The sequence below is a fragment of the Corythoichthys intestinalis genome, chromosome 21 (assembly GCF_030265065.1).
Source record: "Corythoichthys intestinalis isolate RoL2023-P3 chromosome 21, ASM3026506v1, whole genome shotgun sequence".
In the NCBI taxonomy this organism is placed as follows: Eukaryota; Metazoa; Chordata; class Actinopteri; order Syngnathiformes; family Syngnathidae; genus Corythoichthys; species Corythoichthys intestinalis.
The window spans coordinates 3,464,379-3,491,450 of NC_080415.1; positions in this window are offsets into that span (position 1 = coordinate 3,464,379).

Below are 27,072 nucleotides of genomic sequence, written 5' to 3' on the forward strand. Positions count from 1 at the left end.
ACAATCTAGTAGTTACTTTTGGAAATTTGGTTCTAGGACATTTGGTTTGAGCGCAATCATCAAACTCAGTTAAAAAAAGTCATTTAAGCCTTTTCACATTGAGATCTACGCGATATGGCCGAGAAATGTAATTATTATGTTAACTCCCAAACCGCTAGGCAGAAGTCAACCAAACTTCACCCAATAGTGTATTGTATCACAATCTAGTAGTTACATTTGGAAATTTGGTTCTAGGACATTTGGTTTGAGCGCAATCCTCAAACTTAGTTAAAAAAAGTCATTTAAGCCTTTTCACGGTGAGATCTACGCGATATGGCCGAGAAATGTAATTTTGATATTAACTCCCAAACCGCTGCGCAGAAGTCAACCAAACTTCACCCAATAGTGTATTGTATCACAATCTAGTAGTTACATTAGGAAATTCTGTTCTAGGACATTTGGTTGGAGCGCAATCATCAAACTTAGTTAAAAAAAGTCATTTAAGCCTTTTCACAGTGAGATCTACGCGATATGGCCGAGAAATGTAATTTTGATGTTAACTCCCAAACCGCTGCGCAGAAGTCAACCAAACTTCACCCAATAGTGTATTGTATCACAATCTAGTAGTTACATGTGGAAATTTGGTTCTAGGACATTTGATTTGAGCGCAATCCTCAAACTTAGTTAAAAAAAGTTATTTAAGCCTTTTCACAGTGAGATATAGGCGATATGGCCGAGAAATGTAATTTTGATGTTAACTCCCAAACCGCTGCGCAGAAGTCAACCAAACTTCACCCAATAGTGTATTGTATCACAATCTAGTTGTTACATTTGGAAATTTGGTTCTAGGACATTTGGTTTGAGCGCAATCCTCACACTTAGTTAAAAAAAGTCATTTAAGCCTTTTCACAGTGAGATTTACGCAATATGGCCGAGAAATGTAATTTTGATGTTAACTCCCAAACCGCTGCGCAGAAGTCAACCAAACTTCACCCAATAGTGTATTGAATCACAATCTAGTAGTTACATTTGGAAATTTGGTTCTAGGACATTTGGTTTGAGCGCAATGCTCAAACTTAGTTAAAAAAAGTCATTTTAGCATTTTCACAGTGAGATCTACGCGATATGGCCGAGAAATGTAATTTTGATGTTAACTCCCAAACCGCTGCGCAGAAGTCAACCAAACTTCACCCAATAGTGTATTGTATCACAATCTAGTAGTTACATTTGGAAATTTGGTTCTCGGACATTTGGTTTGAGCGCAATCCTCACACTTAGTTAAAAAAAAGTCATTTAAGCCTTTTCACAGTGAGATCTACGCGATACGGCCGAGAAATGTAATTTTGATGTTAACTCCCAAACCGCTGCGCAAAAGTCAACCAAACTTCACCCAATAGTGTATTGTATCACAATCTAGTAGTTACATTTGGAAATTTGGTTCTAGGACATTTGGTTTGAGCGCAATCATCAAACTTAGTTAAAAAAAGTCATTTAAGCCTTTTCACATTGAGATCTACGCGATATGGCCGAGAAATGTAATTTTGATGTTAACTCCCAAACCGCTGCGCAGACGTCAACCAAACTTCACCCAATAGTGTATTGTATCACAATCTAGTAGTTACATTTGGAAATTTTGTTCTAGGACATTTGGTTTGAGCGCAATCCTCAAACTTAGTTAAAAAAGAGTCATTTAAGCCTTTTCACAGTGAGATCTACGCGATATGGCCGAGAAATGTAATTTTGATGTTAACTCCCAAACCGCTGCGCAGAAGTCAACCAAACTTCACCCAATAGTGTATTGTATCACAATCTAGTAGTTACATTTGGAAATTTGGTTCTAGGACATTTGGTTTGAGCGCAATCATCAAACTTAGTTAAAAAAAGTCATTTTAGCATTTTCACAGTGAGATCTACGCGATATGGCCGAGAAATGTAATTTTGATGTTAACTCCCAAACCGCTGCGCAGAAGTCAACCAAACTTCACCCAATAGTGTATTGTATCACAATCTAGTAGTTACATTTGGAAATTTGGTTCTAGGACATTTGGTTTGAGCGCAATCCTCAAACTTAGTTAAAAAAGAGTCATTTAAGCCTTTTCACATTGATATCTACGCGATATGGCCGAGAAATGTAATTTTGATGTTAACTCCCAAACCGCTACGCAGAAGTCAACCAAACTTCACCCAATAGTGTATTGTATCACAATCTAGTAGTTACATTTGGAAATTTGGTTCTAGGACATTTGGTTTGAGCGCAATCCTCAAACTTAGTTTAAAAAAAAAGTCATTTAAGCCTTTTCACAGTGAGATCTACGCGATATGGCCGAGAAATGTAATTTTGATGTTAACTCCCAAACCGCTGCGCAGAAGTCAACCAAACTTCACCCAATAGTGTACTGTATCACAACCTAGTAGTTACATTTGGAAATTTGGTTCTAGGACATTTGGTTTGAGCGCAATCATCAAACTTAGTTAAAAAAAGTCATTTAAGCCTTTTCACAGTGAGATCTACGCGATATGGCCGAGAAATGTAATTTTGATGTTAACTCCCAAACGGCTGCGCAGAAGTCAACCAAACTTCACCCAATAATGTATTGTATCACAATCTAGTAGTTACATTTAGAAATTTGGTTCTAGGACATTTGGTTTGAGCGCAATCCTCAAACTTAGTTAAAAAAAGTCATTTAAGCCTTTTCACATTGAGATCTACGCGATATGGCCGAGAAATGTAATTTTGATGTTAACTCCCAAACCGCTGCGCAGAAGTCAACCAAACTTCACCCAATAGTGTATTGTGTCACAATCTAGTAGTTACATTTGGAAATTTGGTTGTAGGACATTTGGTTTGAGCGCAATCATCAAACTTAGTTAAAAAAAAGTCATTAAAGCCTTTTCACAGTGAGATCTAAGCGATATGGCCGAGAAATGTAATTTTGATGTTAACTCCCAAACCGCTGCGCAGAAGTCAACCAAACTTCACCCAATAGTGTATTGTATCACAATCTAGTAGTTACTTTTGGAAATTTGGTTCTAGGACATTTGGTTTGAGCGCAATCATCAAACTTAGTTAAAAAAAGTCATTTAAGCCTTTTCACATTGAGATCTACGCGATATGGCCGAGAAATGTAATTTTTATGTTAACTCCCAAACCGCTAGGCAGAAGTCAACCAAACTTCACCCAATAGTGTATTGTATCACAATCTAGTAGTTACATTTGGAAATTTGGTTCTAGGACATTTGGTTTGAGCGCAATCATCAAAATTAATTAAAAAAAGTCATTTAAGCCTTTTCACAGTGAGATCTATGCGATATGGCAGAGAAATGTAAATTTGATGTTAACTCCCAAACCGCTGTGCAGAAGTCAACCAAACTTCACCCAATAATGTATTGTATCACAATCTAGTAGTTACATTTAGAAATTTGGTGCTAGGACATTTGGTTTGAGCGCAATCATCAAACTTAGTTAAAAAAAGTCATTTAAGCCTTTTCACAGTGAGATCTATGCGATATGGCCGAGAAATGTAATTTTGATGTTAACTCCCAAACCGCTGCACAGAAGTCAACCAAACTTCACCCAATAGTGTATTGTATCACAATCTAGTAGTTACATTTGGAAATTTGGTTCTAGGACATTTGGTTTGAGCGCAATCATCAAACTTAGTTAAAAAAAGTCATTTAAGCCTTTTCACATTGAGATCTACGCGATATGGCCGAGAAATGTAATTTTGATGTTAACTCCCAAACCGCTGCGCAGAAGTCAACCAAACTTCACCCAATAGTGTATTGTATCACATTCTAGTAGTTACATTTGGAAATTTTGTTCTAGGACATTTGGTTTGAGCGCAATCCTCAAACTTAGTTAAAAAAGAGTCATTTAAGCCTTTTCACATTGAGATCTACGCGATATGGCCGAGAAATGTAATTTTGATGTTAACTCCCAAACCGCTACGCAGAAGTCAACCAAACTTCACCCAATAGTGTATTGTATCACAATCTAGTAGTTACATTTGGAAATTTGGTTCTAGGACATTTGGTTTGAGCGCAATCCTCAAACTTAGTTTAAAAAAAAAGTCATTTAAGCCTTTTCACAAGGGGATCTACGCGATATGGCCGAGAAATGTAATTTTGATGTTAACTCCCAAACCGCTGCGCAGAAGTCAACCAAACTTCACCCAATAGTGTATTGTATCACAACCTAGTAGTTACATTTGGAAATTTGGTTCTAGGACATTTGGTTTGAGCGCAATCATCAAACTTAGTTAAAAAAAGTCATTTAAGCCTTTTCACAGTGAGATCTACGCGATATGGCCGAGAAATGTAATTTTGATGTTAACTCCCAAACGGCTGCGCAGAAGTCAACCAAACTTCACCCAATAATGTAATGTATCACAATCTAGTAGTTACATTTAGAAATTTGGTTCTAGGACATTTGGTTTGAGCGCAATCCTCAAACTTAGTTAAAAAAAGTCATTTAAGCCTTTTCACATTGAGATCTACGCGATATGGCCGAGAAATGTAATTTTGATGTTAACTCCCAAACCGCTGCGCAGAAGTCAACCAAACTTCACCCAATAGTTTATTGTGTCACAATCTAGTAGTTACATTTGGAAATTTGGTTGCAGGACATTTGGTTTGAGCGTAATCATCAAACTTAGTTAAAAAAAAGTCATTTAAGCCTTTTCACAGTGAGATCTAAGCGATATGGCCGAGAAATGTAATTTTGATGTTAACTCCCAAACCGCTGCGCAGAAGTCAACCAAACTTCACCCAATAGTGTATTGTATCACAATCTAGTAGTTACATTTGGAAATTTGGTTCTAGGACATTTGGTTTGAGCGCAATCCTCAAACTTAGTTTGAAAAAAAAGTCATTTAAGCCTTTTCACAGTGAGATCTACGCGATATGGCCGAGAAATGTAATTTTGATGTTAACTCCCAAACCGCTGCGCAGAAGTCAACCAAACTTCACCCAATAGTGTATTGTATCACAACCTAGTAGTTACATTTGGAAATTTGGTTCTAGGACATTTGGTTTGAGCGCAATCATCAAACTTAGTTAAAAAAAGTCATTTAAGCCTTTTCACAGTGAGATCTACGCGATATGGCCGAGAAATGTAATTTTGATGTTAACTCCCAAACGGCTGCGCAGAAGTCAACCAAACTTCAATCAATAATGTAATGTATCACAATCTAGTAGTTACATTTAGAAATTTGGTTCTAGGACATTTGGTTTGAGCGCAATCCTCAAACTTAGTTAAAAAAAGTCATTTAAGCCTTTTCACATTGAGATCTACGCGATATGGCCGAGAAATGTAATTTTGATGTTAACTCCCAAACCGCTGCGCAGAAGTCAACCAAACTTCACCCAATAGTGTATTGTGTCACAATCTAGTAGTTACATTTGGAAATTTGGTTGTAGGACATTTGGTTTGAGCGCAATCATCAAACTTAGTTAAAAAAAAGTAATTAAAGCCTTTTCACAGTGAGATCTAAGCGATATGGCCGAGAAATGTAATTTTGATGTTAACTCCCAAACCGCTGCGCAGAAGTCAACCAAACTTCACCCAATAGTGTATTGTATCACAATCTAGTAGTTACTTTTGGAAATTTGGTTCTAGGACATTTGGTTTGAGCGCAATCATCAAACTCAGTTAAAAAAAGTCATTTAAGCCTTTTCACATTGAGATCTACGCGATATGGCCGAGAAATGTAATTATTATGTTAACTCCCAAACCGCTAGGCAGAAGTCAACCAAACTTCACCCAATAGTGTATTGTATCACAATCTAGTAGTTACATTTGGAAATGTGGTTCTAGGACATTTGGTTTGAGCGCAATCCTCAAACTTAGTTAAAAAAAGTCATTTAAGCCTTTTCACGGTGAGATCTACGCGATATGGCCGAGAAATGTAATTATTATGTTAACTCCCAAACCGCTAGGCAGAAGTCAACCAAACTTCACCCAATAGTGTATTGTATCACAATCTAGTAGTTACATTTGGAAATTTGGTTCTAGGACATTTGGTTTGAGCGCAATCCTCAAACTTAGTTAAAAAAAGTCATTTAAGCCTTTTCACGGTGAGATCTACGCGATATGGCCGAGAAATGTAATTTTGATATTAACTCCCAAACCGCTGCGCAGAAGTCAACCAAACTTCACCCAATAGTGTATTGTATCACAATCTAGTAGTTACATTAGGAAATTCTGTTCTAGGACATTTGGTTGGAGCGCAATCATCAAACTTAGTTAAAAAAAGTCATTTAAGCCTTTTCACAGTGAGATCTACGCGATATGGCCGAGAAATGTAATTTTGATGTTAACTCCCAAACCGCTGCGCAGAAGTCAACCAAACTTCACCCAATAGTGTATTGTATCACAATCTAGTAGTTACATGTGGAAATTTGGTTCTAGGACATTTGATTTGAGCGCAATCCTCAAACTTAGTTAAAAAAAGTTATTTAAGCCTTTTCACAGTGAGATATAGGCGATATGGCCGAGAAATGTAATTTTGATGTTAACTCCCAAACCGCTGCGCAGAAGTCAACCAAACTTCACCCAATAGTGTATTGTATCACAATCTAGTTGTTACATTTGGAAATTTGGTTCTAGGACATTTGGTTTGAGCGCAATCCTCACACTTAGTTAAAAAAAGTCATTTAAGCCTTTTCACAGTGAGATTTACGCAATATGGCCGAGAAATGTAATTTTGATGTTAACTCCCAAACCGCTGCGCAGAAGTCAACCAAACTTCACCCAATAGTGTATTGAATCACAATCTAGTAGTTACATTTGGAAATTTGGTTCTAGGACATTTGGTTTGAGCGCAATGCTCAAACTTAGTTAAAAAAAGTCATTTTAGCATTTTCACAGTGAGATCTACGCGATATGGCCGAGAAATGTAATTTTGATGTTAACTCCCAAACCGCTGCGCAGAAGTCAACCAAACTTCACCCAATAGTGTATTGTATCACAATCTAGTAGTTACATTTGGAAATTTGGTTCTCGGACATTTGGTTTGAGCGCAATCCTCACACTTAGTTAAAAAAAAGTCATTTAAGCCTTTTCACAGTGAGATCTACGCGATACGGCCGAGAAATGTAATTTTGATGTTAACTCCCAAACCGCTGCGCAAAAGTCAACCAAACTTCACCCAATAGTGTATTGTATCACAATCTAGTAGTTACATTTGGAAATTTGGTTCTAGGACATTTGGTTTGAGCGCAATCATCAAACTTAGTTAAAAAAAGTCATTTAAGCCTTTTCACATTGAGATCTACGCGATATGGCCGAGAAATGTAATTTTGATGTTAACTCCCAAACCGCTGCGCAGACGTCAACCAAACTTCACCCAATAGTGTATTGTATCACAATCTAGTAGTTACATTTGGAAATTTTGTTCTAGGACATTTGGTTTGAGCGCAATCCTCAAACTTAGTTAAAAAAGAGTCATTTAAGCCTTTTCACAGTGAGATCTACGCGATATGGCCGAGAAATGTAATTTTGATGTTAACTCCCAAACCGCTGCGCAGAAGTCAACCAAACTTCACCCAATAGTGTATTGTATCACAATCTAGTAGTTACATTTGGAAATTTGGTTCTAGGACATTTGGTTTGAGCGCAATCATCAAACTTAGTTAAAAAAAGTCATTTTAGCATTTTCACAGTGAGATCTACGCGATATGGCCGAGAAATGTAATTTTGATGTTAACTCCCAAACCGCTGCGCAGAAGTCAACCAAACTTCACCCAATAGTGTATTGTATCACAATCTAGTAGTTACATTTGGAAATTTGGTTCTAGGACATTTGGTTTGAGCGCAATCCTCAAACTTAGTTAAAAAAGAGTCATTTAAGCCTTTTCACATTGATATCTACGCGATATGGCCGAGAAATGTAATTTTGATGTTAACTCCCAAACCGCTACGCAGAAGTCAACCAAACTTCACCCAATAGTGTATTGTATCACAATCTAGTAGTTACATTTGGAAATTTGGTTCTAGGACATTTGGTTTGAGCGCAATCCTCAAACTTAGTTTAAAAAAAAAGTCATTTAAGCCTTTTCACAGTGAGATCTACGCGATATGGCCGAGAAATGTAATTTTGATGTTAACTCCCAAACCGCTGCGCAGAAGTCAACCAAACTTCACCCAATAGTGTACTGTATCACAACCTAGTAGTTACATTTGGAAATTTGGTTCTAGGACATTTGGTTTGAGCGCAATCATCAAACTTAGTTAAAAAAAGTCATTTAAGCCTTTTCACAGTGAGATCTACGCGATATGGCCGAGAAATGTAATTTTGATGTTAACTCCCAAACGGCTGCGCAGAAGTCAACCAAACTTCACCCAATAATGTATTGTATCACAATCTAGTAGTTACATTTAGAAATTTGGTTCTAGGACATTTGGTTTGAGCGCAATCCTCAAACTTAGTTAAAAAAAGTCATTTAAGCCTTTTCACATTGAGATCTACGCGATATGGCCGAGAAATGTAATTTTGATGTTAACTCCCAAACCGCTGCGCAGAAGTCAACCAAACTTCACCCAATAGTGTATTGTGTCACAATCTAGTAGTTACATTTGGAAATTTGGTTGTAGGACATTTGGTTTGAGCGCAATCATCAAACTTAGTTAAAAAAAAGTCATTAAAGCCTTTTCACAGTGAGATCTAAGCGATATGGCCGAGAAATGTAATTTTGATGTTAACTCCCAAACCGCTGCGCAGAAGTCAACCAAACTTCACCCAATAGTGTATTGTATCACAATCTAGTAGTTACTTTTGGAAATTTGGTTCTAGGACATTTGGTTTGAGCGCAATCATCAAACTTAGTTAAAAAAAGTCATTTAAGCCTTTTCACATTGAGATCTACGCGATATGGCCGAGAAATGTAATTTTTATGTTAACTCCCAAACCGCTAGGCAGAAGTCAACCAAACTTCACCCAATAGTGTATTGTATCACAATCTAGTAGTTACATTTGGAAATTTGGTTCTAGGACATTTGGTTTGAGCGCAATCATCAAACTTAATTAAAAAAAGTCATTTAAGCCTTTTCACAGTGAGATCTATGCGATATGGCAGAGAAATGTAAATTTGATGTTAACTCCCAAACCGCTGTGCAGAAGTCAACCAAACTTCACCCAATAATGTATTGTATCACAATCTAGTAGTTACATTTAGAAATTTGGTGCTAGGACATTTGGTTTGAGCGCAATCATCAAACTTAGTTAAAAAAAGTCATTTAAGCCTTTTCACAGTGAGATCTATGCGATATGGCCGAGAAATGTAATTTTGATGTTAACTCCCAAACCGCTGCACAGAAGTCAACCAAACTTCACCCAATAGTGTATTGTATCACAATCTAGTAGTTACATTTGGAAATTTGGTTCTAGGACATTTGGTTTGAGCGCAATCATCAAACTTAGTTAAAAAAAGTCATTTAAGCCTTTTCACATTGAGATCTACGCGATATGGCCGAGAAATGTAATTTTGATGTTAACTCCCAAACCGCTGCGCAGAAGTCAACCAAACTTCACCCAATAGTGTATTGTATCACAATCTAGTAGTTACATTTGGAAATTTGGTTCTAGGACATTTGGTTTGAGCGCAATCCTCAAACTTAGTTAAAAAAGAGTCATTTAAGCCTTTTCACATTGAGATCTACGCGATATGGCCGAGAAATGTAATTTTGATGTTAACTCCCAAACCGCTACGCAGAAGTCAACCAAACTTCACCCAATAGTGTATTGTATCACAATCTAGTAGTTACATTTGGAAATTTGGTTCTAGGACATTTGGTTTGAGCGCAATCCTCAAACTTAGTTTAAAAAAAAAGTCATTTAAGCCTTTTCACAAGGGGATCTACGCGATATGGCCGAGAAATGTAATTTTGATGTTAACTCCCAAACCGCTGCGCAGAAGTCAACCAAACTTCACCCAATAGTGTATTGTATCACAACCTAGTAGTTACATTTGGAAATTTGGTTCTAGGACATTTGGTTTGAGCGCAATCATCAAACTTAGTTAAAAAAAGTCATTTAAGCCTTTTCACAGTGAGATCTACGCGATATGGCCGAGAAATGTAATTTTGATGTTAACTCCCAAACGGCTGCGCAGAAGTCAACCAAACTTCACCCAATAATGTAATGTATCACAATCTAGTAGTTACATTTAGAAATTTGGTTCTAGGACATTTGGTTTGAGCGCAATCCTCAAACTTAGTTAAAAAAAGTCATTTAAGCCTTTTCACATTGAGATCTACGCGATATGGCCGAGAAATGTAATTTTGATGTTAACTCCCAAACCGCTGCGCAGAAGTCAACCAAACTTCACCCAATAGTTTATTGTGTCACAATCTAGTAGTTACATTTGGAAATTTGGTTGCAGGACATTTGGTTTGAGCGTAATCATCAAACTTAGTTAAAAAAAAGTCATTTAAGCCTTTTCACAGTGAGATCTAAGCGATATGGCCGAGAAATGTAATTTTGATGTTAACTCCCAAACCGCTGCGCAGAAGTCAACCAAACTTCACCCAATAGTGTATTGTATCACAATCTAGTAGTTACATTTGGAAATTTGGTTCTAGGACATTTGGTTTGAGCGCAATCCTCAAACTTAGTTTGAAAAAAAAGTCATTTAAGCCTTTTCACAGTGAGATCTACGCGATATGGCCGAGAAATGTAATTTTGATGTTAACTCCCAAACCGCTGCGCAGAAGTCAACCAAACTTCACCCAATAGTGTATTGTATCACAACCTAGTAGTTACATTTGGAAATTTGGTTCTAGGACATTTGGTTTGAGCGCAATCATCAAACTTAGTTAAAAAAAGTCATTTAAGCCTTTTCACAGTGAGATCTACGCGATATGGCCGAGAAATGTAATTTTGATGTTAACTCCCAAACGGCTGCGCAGAAGTCAACCAAACTTCACCCAATAATGTAATGTATCACAATCTAGTAGTTACATTTAGAAATTTGGTTCTAGGACATTTGGTTTGAGCGCAATCCTCAAACTTAGTTAAAAAAAGTCATTTAAGCCTTTTCACATTGAGATCTACGCGATATGGCCGAGAAATGTAATTTTGATGTTAACTCCCAAACCGCTGCGCAGAAGTCAACCAAACTTCACCCAATAGTGTATTGTGTCACAATCTAGTAGTTACATTTGGAAATTTGGTTGTAGGACATTTGGTTTGAGCGCAATCATCAAACTTAGTTAAAAAAAAGTAATTAAAGCCTTTTCACAGTGAGATCTAAGCGATATGGCCGAGAAATGTAATTTTGATGTTAACTCCCAAACCGCTGCGCAGAAGTCAACCAAACTTCACCCAATAGTGTATTGTATCACAATCTAGTAGTTACTTTTGGAAATTTGGTTCTAGGACATTTGGTTTGAGCGCAATCATCAAACTCAGTTAAAAAAAGTCATTTAAGCCTTTTCACATTGAGATCTACGCGATATGGCCGAGAAATGTAATTATTATGTTAACTCCCAAACCGCTAGGCAGAAGTCAACCAAACTTCACCCAATAGTGTATTGTATCACAATCTAGTAGTTACATTTGGAAATGTGGTTCTAGGACATTTGGTTTGAGCGCAATCCTCAAACTTAGTTAAAAAAAGTCATTTAAGCCTTTTCACGGTGAGATCTACGCGATATGGCCGAGAAATGTAATTTTGATATTAACTCCCAAACCGCTGCGCAGAAGTCAACCAAACTTCACCCAATAGTGTATTGTATCACAATCTAGTAGTTACATTAGGAAATTCTGTTCTAGGACATTTGGTTGGAGCGCAATCATCAAACTTAGTTAAAAAAAGTCATTTAAGCCTTTTCACAGTGAGATCTACGCGATATGGCCGAGAAATGTAATTTTGATGTTAACTCCCAAACCGCTGCGCAGAAGTCAACCAAACTTCACCCAATAGTGTATTGTATCACAATCTAGTAGTTACATGTGGAAATTTGGTTCTAGGACATTTGATTTGAGCGCAATCCTCAAACTTAGTTAAAAAAAGTTATTTAAGCCTTTTCACAGTGAGATATAGGCGATATGGCCGAGAAATGTAATTTTGATGTTAACTCCCAAACCGCTGCGCAGAAGTCAACCAAACTTCACCCAATAGTGTATTGTATCACAATCTAGTTGTTACATTTGGAAATTTGGTTCTAGGACATTTGGTTTGAGCGCAATCCTCACACTTAGTTAAAAAAAGTCATTTAAGCCTTTTCACAGTGAGATTTACGCAATATGGCCGAGAAATGTAATTTTGATGTTAACTCCCAAACCGCTGCGCAGAAGTCAACCAAACTTCACCCAATAGTGTATTGAATCACAATCTAGTAGTTACATTTGGAAATTTGGTTCTAGGACATTTGGTTTGAGCGCAATGCTCAAACTTAGTTAAAAAAAGTCATTTTAGCATTTTCACAGTGAGATCTACGCGATATGGCCGAGAAATGTAATTTTGATGTTAACTCCCAAACCGCTGCGCAGAAGTCAACCAAACTTCACCCAATAGTGTATTGTATCACAATCTAGTAGTTACATTTGGAAATTTGGTTCTCGGACATTTGGTTTGAGCGCAATCCTCACACTTAGTTAAAAAAAAGTCATTTAAGCCTTTTCACAGTGAGATCTACGCGATACGGCCGAGAAATGTAATTTTGATGTTAACTCCCAAACCGCTGCGCAAAAGTCAACCAAACTTCACCCAATAGTGTATTGTATCACAATCTAGTAGTTACATTTGGAAATTTGGTTCTAGGACATTTGGTTTGAGCGCAATCATCAAACTTAGTTAAAAAAAGTCATTTAAGCCTTTTCACATTGAGATCTACGCGATATGGCCGAGAAATGTAATTTTGATGTTAACTCCCAAACCGCTGCGCAGACGTCAACCAAACTTCACCCAATAGTGTATTGTATCACAATCTAGTAGTTACATTTGGAAATTTTGTTCTAGGACATTTGGTTTGAGCGCAATCCTCAAACTTAGTTAAAAAAGAGTCATTTAAGCCTTTTCACAGTGAGATCTACGCGATATGGCCGAGAAATGTAATTTTGATGTTAACTCCCAAACCGCTGCGCAGAAGTCAACCAAACTTCACCCAATAGTGTATTGTATCACAATCTAGTAGTTACATTTGGAAATTTGGTTCTAGGACATTTGGTTTGAGCGCAATGTTCAAACTTAGTTAAAAAAAGTCATTTTAGCATTTTCACAGTGAGATCTACGCGATATGGCCGAGAAATGTAATTTTGATGTTAACTCCCAAACCGCTGCGCAGAAGTCAACCAAACTTCACCCAATAGTGTATTGTATCACAATCTAGTAGTTACATTTGGAAATTTGGTTCTAGGACATTTTGTTTGAGCGCAATCCTCACACTTAGTTAAAAAAAAGTCATTTAAGCCTTTTCACAGTGAGATCTACGCGATATGGCCGAGAAATGTAATTTTGATGTTAACTCCCAAACCGCTGCGCAGAAGTCAACCAAACTTCACCCAATAGTGTATTGTATCACAATCTAGTAGTTACATGTGGAAATTTGGTTGTAGGACATTTGATTTGAGCGCAATTCTCAAACTTAGGTCAAAAAAGCCATTTAAGCCTTTTCACAGTGAGATCTATGCGATATGGCCGAGAAATGTAATTTTGATGTTAACTCCCAAACCGCTGCGCAGAAGTCAACCAAACTTCACCCAATAGTGTATTTTATCAAAATCTAGTAGTTACATTTGGAAATTTAGTTCTAGGACATTTGGTTTGAGCGCAATCATCAAACTTAGGTCAAAAAAGCCATTTAAGCCTTTTCACGGTGAGATCTATGCAATATGGCCGAGAAATGTAATTTTGATCTTAACTCCCAAACCGCTGCGCAGAAGTCAACCAAACTTCACCCAATAGTGTATTTTACCACAATCTAGTAGTTACATTTGGAAATTTAGTTCTAGGACATTTGGTTTGAGCGCAATCTTCAAACTTAATTAAAAAAAGTCATTTAAGCCTTTTCACAGTGAGATCTATATGATATGGCCGAGAAATGTAATTTTGATGTTAACTCCCAAACCGCTGCGCAGAAGTCAACCAAACTTCACCCAATAGTGTATTTTATCACAATCTAGTAGTTACATTTGGAATTTAGTTCTAGGACATTTGGTTTGAGCGCAATCATCAAACTTAGGTCAAAAAAGCCATTTAAGCCTTTTCAACAGTGAGATCTATGCGATATGGCTGAGAAATGTAATTTTGATGTTAACTCCCAAACCGCTGCGCAGAAGTCAACCAAACTTCACCCAATAGTGTATTTTATCACAATCTAGTAGTTACATTTGGAAATTTGGTTCTAGGACATTTGGTTTGAGCGCAATCATCAAACTTAGTTAAAAAAAGTCATTTAAGCCTTTTCACATTGAGATCTACGCGATATGGCCGAGAAATGTAATTTTGATGTTAACTCCCAAACCGCTGCGCAGAAGTCAACCAAACTTCACCCAATAGTGTATTGTATCACAATCTAGTAGTTACATTTGGAAATTTTGTTCTAGGACATTTGGTTTGAGCGCAATCCTCAAACTTAGTTAAAAAAGAGTCATTTAAGCCTTTTCACAGTGAGATCTACGCGATATGGCCGAGAAATGTAATTTTGATGTTAACTCCCAAACCGCTGCGCAGAAGTCAACCAAACTTCACCCAATAGTGTATTGTATCACAATCTGGTAGTTACATTTGGAAATTTGGTTCTAGGACATTTGGTTTGAGCGCAATCCTCAAACTTAGTTAAAAAAAAAAAGTCATTTAAGCCTTTTCACAGTGAGATCTACGCGATATGGCCGAGAAATGTAATTTTGATGTTAACTCCCATACCGCTGCGCAGAAGTCAACCAAACTTCACCCAATAGTGTATTGTATCACAATCTAGTAGTTACATTTGGAAATTTGGTTCTAGGACATTTGGTTTGAGCGCAATCATCAAACTTAATTAAAAAAGTCATTTAAGCCTTTTCACAGTGAGATCTATGCGATATGGCAGAGAAATGTAAATTTGATGTTAACTCCCAAACCGCTGTGCAGAAGTCAACCAAACTTCACCCAATAATGTATTGTATCACAATCTAGTAGTTACATTTAGAAATTTGGTGCTAGGACATTTGGTTTGAGCGCAATCATCAAACTTAGTTAAAAAAAGTCATTTAAGCCTTTTCACAGTGAGATCTATGCGATATGGCCGAGAAATGTAATTTTGATGTTAACTCCCAAACCGCTGCACAGAAGTCAACCAAACTTCACCCAATAGTGTATTGTATCACAATCTAGTAGTTACATTTGGAAATTTGGTTCTAGGACATTTGGTTTGAGCGCAATCATCAAACTTAGTTAAAAAAAGTCATTTAAGCCTTTTCACATTGAGATCTACGCGATATGGCCGAGAAATGTAATTTTGATGTTAACTCCCAAACCGCTGCGCAGAAGTCAACCAAACTTCACCCAATAGTGTATTGTATCACAATCTAGTAGTTACATTTGGAAATTTTGTTCTAGGACATTTGGTTTGAGCGCAATCCTCAAACTTAGTTAAAAAAGAGTCATTTAAGCCTTTTCACATTGAGATCTACGCGATATGGCCGAGAAATGTAATTTTGATGTTAACTCCCAAACCGCTACGCAGAAGTCAACCAAACTTCACCCAATAGTGTATTGTATCACAATCTAGTAGTTACATTTGGAAATTTGGTTCTAGGACATTTGGTTTGAGCGCAATCCTCAAACTTAGTTTAAAAAAAAAGTCATTTAAGCCTTTTCACAGTGAGATCTACGCGATATGGCCGAGAAATGTAATTTTGATGTTAACTCCCAAACCGCTGCGCAGAAGTCAACCAAACTTCACCCAATAGTGTACTGTATCACAACCTAGTAGTTACATTTGGAAATTTGGTTCTAGGACATTTGGTTTGAGCGCAATCATCAAACTTAGTTAAAAAAAGTCATTTAAGCCTTTTCACAGTGAGATCTACGCGATATGGCCGAGAAATGTAATTTTGATGTTAACTCCCAAACGGCTGCGCAGAAGTCAACCAAACTTCACCCAATAATGTATTGTATCACAATCTAGTAGTTACATTTAGAAATTTGGTTCTAGGACATTTGGTTTGAGCGCAATCCTCAAACTTAGTTAAAAAAAGTCATTTAAGCCTTTTCACATTGAGATCTACGCGATATGGCCGAGAAATGTAATTTTGATGTTAACTCCCAAACCGCTGCGCAGAAGTCAACCAAACTTCACCCAATAGTGTATTGTGTCACAATCTAGTAGTTACATTTGGAAATTTGGTTGTAGGACATTTGGTTTGAGCGCAATCATCAAACTTAGTTAAAAAAAAGTCATTAAAGCCTTTTCACAGTGAGATCTAAGCGATATGGCCGAGAAATGTAATTTTGATGTTAACTCCCAAACCGCTGCGCAGAAGTCAACCAAACTTCACCCAATAGTGTATTGTATCACAATCTAGTAGTTACTTTTGGAAATTTGGTTCTAGGACATTTGGTTTGAGCGCAATCATCAAACTTAGTTAAAAAAAGTCATTTAAGCCTTTTCACATTGAGATCTACGCGATATGGCCGAGAAATGTAATTTTTATGTTAACTCCCAAACCGCTAGGCAGAAGTCAACCAAACTTCACCCAATAGTGTATTGTATCACAATCTAGTAGTTACATTTGGAAATTTGGTTCTAGGACATTTGGTTTGAGCGCAATCCTCAAACTTAGTTAAAAAAAGTCATTTAAGCCTTTTCACGGTGAGATCTACGCGATATGGCCGAGAAATGTAATTTTGATATTAACTCCCAAACCGCTGCGCAGAAGTCAACCAAACTTCACCCAATAGTGTATTGTATCACAATCTAGTAGTTACATTAGGAAATTCTGTTCTAGGACATTTGGTTTGAGCGCAATCATCAAACTTAGTTAAAAAAAGTCATTTAAGCCTTTTCACAGTGAGATCTACGCGATATGGCCGAGAAATGTAATTTTGATGTTAACTCCCAAACGGCTGCGCAGAAGTCAACCAAACTTCACCCAATAATGTATTGTATCACAATCTAGTAGTTACATTTAGAAATTTGGTTCTAGGACATTTGGTTTGAGCGCAATCCTCAAACTTAGTTAAAAAAAGTCATTTAAGCCTTTTCACATTGAGATCTACGCGATATGGCCGAGAAATGTAATTTTGATGTTAACTCCCAAACCGCTGCGCAGAAGTCAACCAAACTTCACCCAATAGTGTATTGTGTCACAATCTAGTAGTTACATTTGGAAATTTGGTTGTAGGACATTTGGTTTGAGCGCAATCATCAAACTTAGTTAAAAAAAAGTCATTAAAGCCTTTTCACAGTGAGATCTAAGCGATATGGCCGAGAAATGTAATTTTGATGTTAACTCCCAAACCGCTGCGCAGAAGTCAACCAAACTTCACCCAATAGTGTATTGTATCACAATCTAGTAGTTACTTTTGGAAATTTGGTTCTAGGACATTTGGTTTGAGCGCAATCATCAAACTTAGTTAAAAAAAGTCATTTAAGCCTTTTCACATTGAGATCTACGCGATATGGCCGAGAAATGTAATTTTTATGTTAACTCCCAAACCGCTAGGCAGAAGTCAACCAAACTTCACCCAATAGTGTATTGTATCACAATCTAGTAGTTACATTTGGAAATTTGGTTCTAGGACATTTGGTTTGAGCGCAATCCTCAAACTTAGTTAAAAAAAGTCATTTAAGCCTTTTCACGGTGAGATCTACGCGATATGGCCGAGAAATGTAATTTTGATATTAACTCCCAAACCGCTGCGCAGAAGTCAACCAAACTTCACCCAATAGTGTATTGTATCACAATCTAGTAGTTACATTAGGAAATTCTGTTCTAGGACATTTGGTTTGAGCGCAATCATCAAACTTAGTTAAAAAAAGTCATTTAAGCCTTTTCACAGTGAGATCTACGCGATATGGCCGAGAAATGTAATTTTGATGTTAACTCCCAAACGGCTGCGCAGAAGTCAACCAAACTTCACCCAATAATGTATTGTATCACAATCTAGTAGTTACATTTAGAAATTTGGTTCTAGGACATTTGGTTTGAGCGCAATCCTCAAACTTAGTTAAAAAAAGTCATTTAAGCCTTTTCACATTGAGATCTACGCGATATGGCCGAGAAATGTAATTTTGATGTTAACTCCCAAACCGCTGCGCAGAAGTCAACCAAACTTCACCCAATAGTGTATTGTGTCACAATCTAGTAGTTACATTTGGAAATTTGGTTGTAGGACATTTGGTTTGAGCGCAATCATCAAACTTAGTTAAAAAAAAGTCATTAAAGCCTTTTCACAGTGAGATCTAAGCGATATGGCCGAGAAATGTAATTTTGATGTTAACTCCCAAACCGCTGCGCAGAAGTCAACCAAACTTCACCCAATAGTGTATTGTATCACAATCTAGTAGTTACTTTTGGAAATTTGGTTCTAGGACATTTGGTTTGAGCGCAATCATCAAACTTAGTTAAAAAAAGTCATTTAAGCCTTTTCACATTGAGATCTACGCGATATGGCCGAGAAATGTAATTTTTATGTTAACTCCCAAACCGCTAGGCAGAAGTCAACCAAACTTCACCCAATAGTGTATTGTATCAGAATCTAGTAGTTACATTTGGAAATTTGGTTCTAGGACATTTGGTTTGAGCGCAATCCTCAAACTTAGTTAAAAAAAGTCATTTAAGCCTTTTCACGGTGAGATCTACGCGATATGGCCGAGAAATGTAATTTTGATATTAACTCCAAAACCGCTGCGCAGAAGTCAACCAAACTTCACCCAATAGTGTATTGTATCACAATCTAGTAGTTACATTAGGAAATTCTGTTCTAGGACATTTGGTTTGAGCGCAATCATCAAACTTAGTTAAAAAAAGTCATTTAAGCCTTTTCACAGTGAGATCTACGCGATATGGCCGAGAAATGTAATTTTGATGTTAACTCCCAAACCGCTGCGCAGAAGTCAACCAAACTTCACCCAATAGTGTATTGTATCACAATCTAGTAGTTACATGTGGAAATTTGGTTCTAGGACATTTGATTTGAGCGCAATCCTCAAACTTAGTTAAAAAAAGTTATTTAAGCCTTTTCACAGTGAGATATAGGCGATATGGCCGAGAAATGTAATTTTGATGTTAACTCCCAAACCGCTGAGCAGAAGTCAACCAAAATTCACCCAATAGTGTATTGTATCACAATCTAGTTGTTACATTTGGAAATTTGGTTCTAGGACATTTGGTTTGAGCGCAATCCTCACACTTAGTTAAAAAAGTCATTTAAGCCTTTTCACAGTGAGATTTACGCTATATGGCCGAGAAATGTAATTTTGATGTTAACTCCCAAACCGCTGCGCAGAAGTCAACCAAACTTCACCCAATAGTGTATTGTATCACAATCTAGTAGTTACATTTGGAAATTTGGTTCTAGGACATTTGGTTTGAGCGCAATGCTCAAACTTAGTTAAAAAAAGTCATTTTAGCATTTTCACAGTGAGATCTACGCGATATGGCCGAGAAATGTAATTTTGATGTTAACTCCCAAACCGCTGCGCAGAAGTCAACCAAACTTCACCCAATAGTGTATTGTATCACAATCTAGTAGTTACATTTGGAAATTTGGTTCTAGGACATTTGGTTTGAGCGCAATCCTCACACTTAGTTAAAAAAAAGTCATTTAAGCCTTTTCACAGTGAGATCTACGCGATATGGCCGAGAAATGTAATTTTGATGTTAACTCCCAAACCGCTGCGCAAAAGTCAACCAAACTTCACCCAATAGTGTATTGTATCACAATCTAGTAGTTACATTTGGAAATTTGGTTCTAGGACATTTGGTTTGAGCGCAATCATCAAACTTAGTTAAAAAAAGTCATTTAAGCCTTTTCACATTGAGTTCTACGCGATATGGCCGAGAAATGTAATTTTGATGTTAACTCCCAAACCGCTGCGCAGAAGTCAACCAAACTTCACCCAATAGTGTATTGTATCACAATCTATTAGTTACATTTGGAAATTTTGTTCTAGGACATTTGGTTTGAGCGCAATCCTCAAACTTAGTTAAAAAAGAGTCATTTAAGCCTTTTCACAGTGAGATCTACGCGATATGGCCGAGAAATGTAATTTTGATGTTAACTCCCAAACCGCTGCGCAGAAGTCAACCAAACTTCACCCAATAGTGTATTGTATCACAATCTAGTAGTTACATTTGGAAATTTGGTTCTAGGACATTTGGTTTGAGCGCAATCCTCACACTTAGTTAAAAAAAAGTCATTTAAGCCTTTTCACAGTGAGATCTACGCGATATGGCCGAGAAATGTAATTTTGATGTTAACTCCCAAACCGCTGCGCAAAAGTCAACCAAACTTCACCCAATAGTGTATTGTATCACAATCTAGTAGTTACATTTGGAAATTTGGTTCTAGGACATTTGGTTTGAGCGCAATCATCAAACTTAGTTAAAAAAAGTCATTTAAGCCTTTTCACATTGAGATCTACGCGATATGGCCGAGAAATGTAATTTTGATGTTAACTCCCAAACCGCTGCGCAGAAGTCAACCAAACTTCACCCAATAGTGTATTGTATCACAATCTAGTAGTTACATTTGGAAATTTGGTTCTAGGACATTTGGTTTGAGCGCAATGCTCAAACTTAGTTAAAAAAAGTCATTTTAGCATTTTCACAGTGAGATCTACGCGATATGGCCGAGAAATGTAATTTTGATGTTAACTCCCAAACCGCTGCGCAGAAGTCAACCAAACTTCACCCAATAGTGTATTGTATCACAATCTAGTAGTTACATTTGGAAATTTGGTTCTAGGACATTTGGTTTGAGCGCAATCCTCACACTTAGTTAAAAAAAAGTCATTTAAGCCTTTTCACAGTGAGATCTACGCGATATGGCCGAGAAATGTAATTTTGATGTTAACTCCCAAACCGCTGCGCAAAAGTCAACCAAACTTCACCCAATAGTGTATTGTATCACAATCTAGTAGTTACATTTGGAAATTTGGTTCTAGGACATTTGGTTTGAGCGCAATCATCAAACTTAGTTAAAAAAAGTCATTTAAGACTTTTCAAATTGAGATCTACGCGATATGGCCGAGAAATGTAATTTTGATGTTAACTCCCAAACCGCTGCGCAGAAGTCAACCAAACTTCACCCAATAGTGTATTGTATCACAATCTAGTAGTTACATTAGGAAATTCTGTTCTAGGACATTTGGTTTGAGCGCAATCATCAAACTTAGTTAAAAAAAGTCATTTAAGCCTTTTCACAGTGAGATCTACGCGATATGGCCGAGAAATGTAATTTTGATGTTAACTCCCAAACCGCTGCGCAGAAGTCAACCAAACTTCACCCAATAGTGTATTGTATCACAATCTAGTAGTTACATGTGGAAATTTGGTTCTAGGACATTTGATTTGAGCGCAATCCTCAAACTTAGTTAAAAAAAGTTATTTAAGCCTTTTCACAGTGAGATATAGGCGATATGGCCGAGAAATGTAATTTTGATGTTAACTCCCAAACCGCTGAGCAGAAGTCAACCAAAATTCACCCAATAGTGTATTGTATAACAATCTAGTTGTTACATTTGGAAATTTGGTTCTAGGACATTTGGTTTGAGCGCAATCCTCACACTTAGTTAAAAAAAAGTCATTTAAGCCTTTTCACAGTGAGATCTACGCGATATGGCCGAGAAATGTAATTTTGATGTTAACTCCCAAACCGCTGCGCAAAAGTCAACCAAACTTCACCCAATAGTGTATTGTATCACAATCTAGTAGTTACATTTGGAAATTTGGTTCTAGGACATTTGGTTTGAGCGCAATCATCAAACTTAGTTAAAAAAAGTCATTTAAGCCTTTTCAAATTGAGATCTACGCGATATGGCCGAGAAATGTAATTTTGATGTTAACTCCCAAACCGCTGCGCAGAAGTCAACCAAACTTCACCCAATAGTGTATTGTATCACAATCTAGTAGTTACATTTGGAAATTTTGTTCTAGGACATTTGGTTTGAGCGCAATCCTCAAACTTAGTTAAAAAAGAGTCATTTAAGCCTTTTCACAGTGAGATCTAAGCGATATGGCCGAGAAATGTAATTTTGATGTTAACTCCCAAACCGCTGCGCAGAAGTCAACCAAAGTTCACCCAATAGTGTATTGTATCACAATCTGGTAGTTACATTTGGAAATTTGGTTCTAGGACATTTGGTTTGAGCGCAATCCTCAAACTTAGTTAAAAAAAAAAAGTCATTTAAGCCTTTTCACAGTGAGATCTACGCGATATGGCCGAGAAATGTAATTTTGATGTTAACTCCCAAACCGCTGCGCAGAAGTCAACTAAACTTCACCCAATAGTGTATTGTATCACAATCTAGTAGTTACATGTGGAAATTTGGTTCTAGGACATTTGGTTTGAGCGCAATCCTCAAACTTAGTTAAAAAAAAGTCATTTAAGCCTTTTCACAGTGAGATCTACGCGATATGGCTGAGAAATGTAATTTTGATGTTAACTCCCATACCGCTGCGCAGAAGTCAACCAAACTTCACCCAATAGTGTATTGTATCACAATCTAGTAGTTACATTTGGAAATTTGGTTCTAGGACATTTGGTTTGAGCGCAATCATCAAACTTAATTAAAAAAGTCATTTAAGCCTTTTCACAGTGAGATCTATGCGATATGGCAGAGAAATGTAAATTTGATGTTAACTCCCAAACCGCTGTGCAGAAGTCAACCAAACTTCACCCAATAATGTATTGTATCACAATCTAGTAGTTACATTTAGAAATTTGGTGCTAGGACATTTGGTTTGAGCGCAATCATCAAACTTAGTTAAAAAAAAGTCATTTAAGCCTTTTCACAGTGAGATCTATGCGATATGGCCGAGAAATGTAATTTTGATGTTAACTCCCAAACCGCTGCGCAGAAGTCAACCAAACTTCACCCAATAGTGTATTGTATCACAATCAAGTAGTTACATTTGGAAATTTGGTTCTAGGACATTTGGTTTGAGCGCAATCCTCAAACTTAGTTAAAAAAGAGTCATTTAAGCCTTTTCACAGTGAGATCTACGCGATATGGCCGAGAAATGTAATTTTGATGTTAACTCCCAAACCGCTGCGCAGAAGTCAACCAAACTTCACCCAATAGTGTATTGTATCACAATCTAGTAGTTACATGTGGAAATTTGGTTCTAGGACATTTGATTTGAGCGCAATCCTCACACTTAGTTAAAAAAAGTCATTTAAGCCTTTTCACAGTGAGATTTACGCGATATGGCCGAGAAATGTAATTTTGATGTTAACTCCCAAACCGCTGCGCAAAAGTCAACCAAACTTCACCCAATAGTGTATTGTATCACAATCTAGTAGTTACATTTGGAAATTTGGTTCTAGGACATTTGGTTTGAGCGCAATCCTCACACTTAGTTAAAAAAAAGTCATTTAAGCCTTTTCACAGTGAGATCTACGCGATATGGCCGAGAAATGTAATTTTGATGTTAACTCCCAAACCGCTGCGCAAAAGTCAACCAAACTTCACCCAATAGTGTATTGTATCACAATCTAGTAGTTACATTTGGAAATTTGGTTCTCGGACATTTGGTTTGAGCGCAATCATCAAACTTAGTTAAAAAAAGTCATTTAAGCCTTTTCACATTGAGATCTACGCGATATGGCCGAGAAATGTAATTTTGATGTTAACTCCCAAACCGCTGCGCAAAAGTCAACCAAACTTCACCCATTAGTGTATTGTATCACAATCTAGTAGTTACATTTGGAAATTTGGTTCTCGGACATTTGGTTTGAGCGCAATCATCAAACTTAGTTAAAAAAAGTCATTTAAGCCTTTTCACATTGAGATCTACGCGATATGGCCGAGAAATGTAATTTTGATGTTAACTCCCAAACCGCTGCGCAGAAGTCAACCAAACTTCACCCAATAGTGTATTGTATCACAATCTAGTTGTTACATTTGGAAATTTGGTTCTAGGACATTTGGTTTGAGCGCAATGCTCAAACTTAGTTAAAAAAAGTCATTTTAGCATTTTCACAGTGAGATCTACGCGATATGGCCGAGAAATGTAATTTTGATGTTAACTCCCAAACCGCTGCGCAGAAGTCAACCAAACTTCACCCAATAGTGTATTGTATCACAATCTAGTAGTTACATTTGGAAATTTGGTTCTCGGACATTTGGTTTGAGCGCAATCCTCACACTTAGTTAAAAAAAAGTCATTTAAGCCTTTTCACAGTGAGATCTACGCGATATGGCCGAGAAATGTAATTTTGATGTTAACTCCCAAACCGCTGCGCAAAAGTCAACCAAACTTCACCCAATAGTGTATTGTATCACAATCTAGTAGTTACATTTGGAAATTTGGTTCTAGGACATTTGGTTTGAGCGCAATCATCAAACTTAGTTAAAAAAAGTCATTTAAGCCTTTTCACATTGAGATCTACGCGATATGGCCGAGAAATGTAATTTTGATGTTAACTCCCAAACCGCTGCGCAGAAGTCAACCAAACTTCACCCAATAGTGTATTGTATCACAATCTAGTAGTTACATTTGGAAATTTTGTTCTAGGACATTTGGTTTGAGCGCAATCCTCAAACTTAGTTAAAAAAGAGTCATTTAAGCCTTTTCACAGTGAGATCTACGCGATATGGCCGAGAAATGTAATTTTGATATTAACTCCCAAACCGCTGCGCAGAAGTCAACCAAACTTCACCCAATAGTGTATTGTATCACAATCTAGTAGTTACATGTGGAAATTTGGTTCTAGGACATTTGATTTGAGCGCAATCCTCAAACTTAGTTAAAAAAAGTTATTTAAGCCTTTTCACAGTGAGATATAGGCGATATGGCCGAGAAATGTAATTTTGATGTTAACTCCCAAACCGCTGAGCAGAAGTCAACCAAAATTCACCCAATAGTGTATTGTATCACAATCTAGTTGTTACATTTGGAAATTTGGTTCTAGGACATTTGGTTTGAGCGCAATCCTCACACTTAGTTAAAAAAAGTCATTTAAGCCTTTTCACAGTGAGATTTACGCGATATGGCCGAGAAATGTAATTTTGATGTTAACTCCCAAACCGCTGCGCAGAAGTCAACCAAACTTCACCCAATAGTGTATTGTATCACAATCTAGTAGTTACATTTGGAAATTTGGTTCTAGGACATTTGGTTTGAGCGCAATGCTCAAACTTAGTTAAAAAAAGTCATTTTAGCATTTTCACAGTGAGATCTACGCGATATGGCCGAGAAATGTAATTTTGATGTTAACTCCCAAACCGCTGCGCAGAAGTCAACCAAACTTCACCCAATAGTGTATTGTATCACAATCTAGTAGTTACATTTGGAAATTTGGTTCTAGGACATTTGGTTTGAGCGCAATCCTCACACTTAGTTAAAAAAAAGTCATTTAAGCCTTTTCACAGTGAGATCTACGCGATATGGCCGAGAAATGTAATTTTGATGTTAACTCCCAAACCGCTGCGCAAAAGTCAACCAAACTTCACCCAATAGTGTATTGTATCACAATCTAGTAGTTACATTTGGAAATTTGGTTCTAGGACATTTGGTTTGAGCGCAATCATCAAACTTAGTTAAAAAAAGTCATTTAAGCCTTTTCACATTGAGATCTACGCGATATGGCCGAGAAATGTAATTTTGATGTTAACTCCCAAACCGCTGCGCAGAAGTCAACCAAACTTCACCCAATAGTGTATTGTATCACAATCTAGTAGTTACATTTGGAAATTTTGTTCTAGGACATTTGGTTTGAGCGCAATCCTCAAACTTAGTTAAAAAAGAGTCATTTAAGCCTTTTCACAGTGAGATCTACGCGATATGGCCGAGAAATGTAATTTTGATGTTAACTCCCAAACCGCTGCGCAGAAGTCAACCAAACTTCACCCAATAGTGTATTGTATCACAATCTAGTAGTTACATTTGGAAATTTGGTTCTAGGACATTTGGTTTGAGCGCAATGCTCAAACTTAGTTAAAAAAAGTCATTTTAGCATTTTCACAGTGAGATCTACGCGATATGGCCGAGAAATGTAATTTTGATGTTAACTCCCAAACCGCTGCGCAGAAGTCAACCAAACTTCACCCAATAGTGTATTGTATCAGAATCTAGTAGTTACATTTGGAAATTTGGTTCTAGGACATTTGGTTTGAGCGCAATCCTCACACTTAGTTAAAAAAAAGTCATTTAAGCCTTTTCACAGTGAGATCTACGCGATATGGCCGAGAAATGTAATTTTGATGTTAACTCCCAAACCGCTGCGCAGAAGTCAACCAAAGTTCACCCAATAGTGTATTGTATCACAATCTGGTAGTTACATTTGGAAATTTGGTTCTAGGACATTTGGTTTGAGCGCAATCCTCAAACTTAGTTAAAAAAAAAAAGTCATTTAAGCCTTTTCACAGTGAGATCTACGCGATATGGCCGAGAAATGTAATTTTGATGTTAACTCCCAAACCGCTGCGCAGAAGTCAACTAAACTTCACCCAATAGTGTATTGTATCACAATCTAGTAGTTACATGTGGAAATTTGGTTCTAGGACATTTGATTTGAGCGCAATCCTCAAACATAGTTAAAAAAAAGTCATTTAAGCCTTTTCACAGTGAGATCTAGGCGATATGGCCGAGAAATGTAATTTTGATGTTAACTCCCAAACCGCTGCGCAGAAGTCAACCAAACTTCACCCAATAGTGTATTGTATCACAATCTAGTAGTTACATTTGGAAATTTGGTTCTAGGACATTTGGTTTGAGCGCAATCCTCAAACTTAGTTAAAAAAAAGTCATTTAAGCCTTTTCACAGTGAGATCTACGTGATATGGCCGAGAAATGTAATTTTGATGTTAACTCCCATACCGCTGCGCAGAAGTCAACCAAACTTCACCCAATAGTGTATTGTATCACAATCTAGTAGTTACATTTGGAAATTTGGTTCTAGGACATTTGGTTTGAGCGCAATCATCAAACTTAATTAAAA